At 39.8% G+C, this 5,484-nt stretch overlaps 1 long non-coding RNA gene across 1 annotated transcript; it reads right to left on the bottom strand.

Annotated features, from left to right (window-relative positions):
* Window positions 1-259: 259 nt before the first annotated feature.
* LOC121396135 lies at window positions 260-2,229 on the bottom strand. The gene is made up of 2 exons (XR_005962852.1): window positions 1,216-2,229; window positions 260-428 (listed from the first exon to the last, which is right to left on the bottom strand). It is a non-coding gene; the product is annotated as an uncharacterized LOC121396135 (long non-coding RNA).
* Window positions 2,230-5,484: the final 3,255 nt, after the last annotated feature.

Genomic DNA, 5,484 nt, shown 5'->3' with positions numbered 1-5,484 from the left:
GAGAGAATGCTGAGTATAAGTGCAGACAAATATACCACTTACACTAAAATCTGGGTGCCTTGGATAGCATATGCTATCTTATAATACAAATGCCCAGCAGGAATTTATGCTATATATTTGTATAATCAAGAATAAGGATTAAATGGTAAAGTTGGATAGAGTTGGATAGAGTTGAAATCTACAGGATACAATCTAATGTAATTATAAACACTGAATTAGGAATTAAACTTTAACACTATAATAAACACGAAAACGGTTGTTTAAGTTCATTAGTTTAGCTTTTATTGATGATCAATTTCCAATGTCAATATGTTTTGATCCATGCTGTACAACTATGAGAAATGACGAGGATGACAGTTATTTCTTGATCCTTAGGGTACTTGAATATGATGATAATGTCCTCCTCTGCGTAGGAGAGAATTCATTCCCTGCAAGAAAAATGTATAAAAATCAGCTATGACGAAAGTAAATGCTGTATTGTTATCTAATAAAAAAGTTTTGAAAAGAATAAGAGGCTTAGGGAAAAGTGGAACTAACAGTTTTTCAATGAGAAAATCTGCATGGATCAGTCCTCAACAACAGTAATAGGGTTATATCTACAGTACAACATACAAGGGAGCAAGAAGATCTTAACAGTAAGCTTGTATGATCACTCCTACTCTGCCATTGCTGATAGACTCATGATGAAGTCATAGTTTGCAGAAAGAACTTGATGCTTATATGCAAGCAGTGTAATGGGGCTCATGGCAAAGACATAGGTAAGAGCGCAAGAGCACATGACCTTGCCTCTTACTGCTCACTCAGGCTCCACTTCTTCCTCAGGTCTGACTGCACTCTTCAACTTGTGCTGGATAAATAATCCATCACAAGGTGCTAAGCACAGTGTCCTAAAGCAGGAGGTGATGGCAGGGCCTCATTGTGACTGAAAGAGAGCCCAGCAAAGCATGAAGCCTATTATGATGTTCAGTCTGGCTTTTTGTGTTTACTTCTTGATACCTAAAGAGATGAAAACAGGTTGAGGTTTGAGGAGACGAAAGAGATTAAAACAGGATGTCTGCAAGTTTATGGCTCTGAATAATTAGGCTGTAAAAAGCTATTAAAGCATCAGTTCCAGGTGCACTGATCGCCACAGGGTTATTAAGGAGACATTTGCATGACACCGTATCCTTTTTTGTTTTAAGGCAATGCTATGTGTAGTGTGAGGAACGTAAATACCTTTTGATTTAAGGCTTTTAGTCCATGTCGTACATTTAGAAAGGCTCTTTGGCTCCTCTTAGTCAAAAACCCGTGATGGCTTCTCCACTGAGCAGGAAGAAAAATTAGCAGTGGCACTTGTGGGGGTGTAGTCGTTTTCATGTGGTAGTAGGCCAGGCTGAACAGTTGGTGAGAGTGCAGTTCAGGTTACTGCTTGTTTGCCTGTTGGCTAATAATAACTCATGAGACTCTGCAAAGGATGGAGATGTAAAATGAACACTTTCTCATGGGGACTGTTTAAAATAGGAAACTACTAAAAGCTATACATGTGTGTTTTGCTGCGGTTGATCCATTATTCTCACACACCAGCTCCCACACCCAGAACTGGTACTGTTGGCTCTTGCCTTATACCAAGTCCTCATTGGTGGTAGGACATGTTGAGAATAAGCCCTAGTTCTACTTCCATTCATCAGGTGTTTCACCAGGAAAGACCAGGGGAAAAAGTGCCAAAGTGCACCCATTGGTGCTCATTCTGCAAGCACGTTTCCCTTAGTCTGACAGCAATTTGTTTGTAACTTGTGCTAGATAAAATTTCCAGAGCAAACTTACATTCATGGGGGCAGTTGCAGGGACAAGAGAAACATGATAAATTTTCAAAACTTTTTCAGTGTCACCCAACTTTACCATAAATATCCACCTTAGGTTTCCTGATGCGGAACTGGAGACAACCCTCACCTAAAATAAAGTCCTCTGCCAATAAACCATCATGTTTTGCTTTACTCAGAGGTGCCAGCTCATTGATTCTCATGGCCCTAAAGAACACTAGGATAAATGCAGCAGAAAACAGAGCAGTCTCATATTAAGATCTGGCGATTGAGTAAATCACTTGTTTCAACAGTGCCAAACTTTTTACCCTCTCTTTTACAACCTTTCAGGGCTTGAAGTATGGCAAAATGTTTAGTGACAACTTTTAAACCAGCAAGTTTAAAGAAAGGTTATAGCAATTTCAGTTTCCTGTTCTTGGATCAGTCAAGTCTTGTCAAGTGTAGTCTGATCTGGAGATATAAGGGACCAGTTATCGATAAACTAATTACACCAATTGTCCCCCTAAGATCATCTGATAGATGGCAACTTAGAGGTGTCACCTCACAAAAATAATTATATTTTAAAGACAAGTTATAGAGGAAGTGAAAGGCGAAACAATCTCAGCAAGACAGGTGCTCTCCAGCTTACCACTAGGTGCTCTGGCGCCGATTAAACTTTCCACTAATGGCATGCAGAGTGAAGCATTATGCATTAGAAATAATCTCAATGCTGGCTGTTTAGTTAAATGATACTTTGGTTCTTCTGGAGTTCAATGTAATTCCAAGCCGACCTAAGGCTAATACATAAAGGGAGCTAATCTCGGCCTGTGGAAAAGCACAGGCCGAGAATCAGCCTCTACTCTAACATAAGCCTGTACCTGGAACCATTATTTGAGGCCAGGAAAAGGTACATGCGGTGGATTTCATTGTATAAGCGGATGAGCATGTATTTCGGTGATGAAATCAGCCGTATGTGCCTGCACATAGGCCAGTGCAATGGTCCAAAGAAGAAAGTCAATATCAGCATGTGGAAAAGCACAGAGGCTAGAATCAGCCCCCATGTGGCATTAGCCTTAGGTTAAAATAGCTAATAGGGTGTGCTTTCTTATTGAATCATTTGTATCTCCTGCTCAACAGTATCTTCATCTATTTGTTTATAATACCCAAGAGCCATGAATATCCTGTAAATGATATCCTTATGAAGAGTGTTTAGTGATGTCATCAGTTATAATCAGAGCTTAGTAATGTCATTTCTGTCACATGACTCACTGAAGCCTGTGAAATGTGTTTTTATATGGTCATGGAACTTCTCGATAACTTATAACATTCTTATATTTTACAAGAGGGGGATACTTTATTTACTATATTATGGTTGTCAAATTGATTACAGTTTCACATTAATCGAATATGAAGAGAGTTGAGTTATGCAATCTGCCCTTGATTGCATGTTATCTTCCGCATTTTATATATAGATTAATTTTATTCCAGGTTTATCAGGACTGGTATGATTAGGTTGGGAAGACCTAGTGCGCTGTTGATAAGATGCCTCTTTATATTTCTTTATTAACTTGTTTAAGGGCTTGTATTGACTCCATATGAGATGAAATTTGACTTGGTGTTCTTGATGCTGTTTTATTGCAATGTTCAGAAAATCACATAGCAAAAATGCAGGCGATACGGAACATCCTTTTACCACAATACTGCATCCAGGGATATTCTTTTTGGTTGCACTCCCTTCTCCAAATTGAAGTCAGTAGGGCTCATATACAAGAACTATGCAGATTAGCCCTGTGCAGTAACCGATAGCGAACAGAGCTCTGCTTTTGGAAATATACCTGCAGTGAACCTGGTAAGCTAACTTCTAACTACTTGCTATGGGCAACTACATTAGAGTACGTTTGCCCAGAATCAGTAAATGCGATGCGTCCCACAGCGAGAAATACATTTACACTCCTATAAAACATGAAATGTTCAGCTTTTGGCCTCAATTAACCATATATGTTGGTAAGATGTCTTTTCAGCAGTGTTGCACATGTTTATTTTGTTATAATCTATTGGACTGTTGTATTGACTTACACATTGTGTAAGTTTTAAATGAAAACCACACAATATTTTATATAACTAATCCAAGAACCTGGGCTGATGTCCATAATGGCAAAAGAGAGCATAGCTAGAGCCCCAAGCAGTTGTCATCTGTAAATGTGAACTACAGGCCGGACTGGCAATCTGTGGGTTCTGGCAAATGCCAGAGGAGCTGCTATAAGATGCCATAGAAAGTCAGTATTTAGTGGGCTGGTGGGGGCTGTTTGGGCCTCTGTGTGGGCTAATTTGGCCTCTGTGTACCTGAAATGCCAGGGCCTATTTTAATTCTCAGTCCAGACCTGATTACTATTGTGTTTCTTCCAGTTGTTACCTATGTAAAGTACCATCTGGAGATCATCTGGGTTTGGATTTCACTAGGAATGTAGCCAAGTGCATGCACTTTTTGCAGTATTTAGCTGAATACTAAATATTCAGAAGAACCAAATCTGAACCAGGGGAGCAGCGATCCCCAACCAGTGGGGTTGCTCACCAACCCCTTAGATGTTGCTCTCAGTGTCCTAAAGGCAAGTTTTGGTTTCATGAACACCAGAGCCTCCTGTAGTCTGACAGTTCACATAGGGACTACCAAATGTCCAATCATAGAACTTATTCTGCACCTCCAAGAAATGTTTTTATGATTGTGTTGCTACCCAACACTTTTTACCTCTGAATGTTGCTCAGGGGTAAAAAAAGATTGTGAACCCCTGCTTTTGAGTCACATGACCACACTCTGGAATGAAAATCAATTTTCTTCCCTGAGAGGCTTCCTCTAAAGTGGATCCATTTTATTAATTTGTCTCTCCTACTCTCTAGCCTCTACTTGTGAGCAAATTGCTTCACAATTTCCATCTCCTACAGGTAGTGGTACATGACCTTCTGCAACTTGATTAACTACACTCTCAGATTTTTGCTGTACTCAGGTAATACCTTTGCTACTGTTCAATAAATCACTTTTGATTAAGTACTGTTGCCTTATTTCTTTCTACATACAGTATATGTTGAGATTTGCAGTTCATCAGCAGTCACACCCACTGCTGTAGTTAGATGTGCATCAGGCTAAAGCTGGCAATCTGTGTATTGTGGCAAATGCCAGAGGGGCTGCTGTAAGATGCCATAGACAGTCACTATTTATTGGGTGTATGGGAGACTGGTGGGGCCTATGTTTACTTGAAATGCCAATTTTGATTTCCAGTCTGGACCTGTGCATCATTCAGATCTGCCACTGGCTGGACTACAAAAGGTCGTCAGACTTTGGAAACTGTCCAGTAGAGACGATGGGCCCTGGTCACCAGCTTTTTACATATAAACAGGTCACACATCACAGCAGCCTATATGTGGTTAAAGTGGACCTGTCATCTACACATAAAAAACAAGGGAAAGTTGTGCTCACCACTATTTTTTAAAAACATTAGGCGGGGGTGCAATGAGGCTGTGACCACAAAATACATATAGACACATACAAGAGTCCTCTGCACTCAACCCATTATCAATATATTTAAGACAGCGACATTTTGTGCATACTGCTACTAAAAAATGCCTTACCCTTTAAACAAAACAGGGATTGTTTGTCCATATATTGCAATATATTTAAGCTGGCCAACTACGTCAAAGTCATCCCATATCT

The sequence above is a fragment of the Xenopus laevis genome, chromosome 7S, assembly GCF_017654675.1.
Source record: "Xenopus laevis strain J_2021 chromosome 7S, Xenopus_laevis_v10.1, whole genome shotgun sequence".
In the NCBI taxonomy this organism is placed as follows: Eukaryota; Metazoa; Chordata; class Amphibia; order Anura; family Pipidae; genus Xenopus; species Xenopus laevis.
This window is presented reverse-complemented; position numbering and strand designations above follow the sequence as displayed.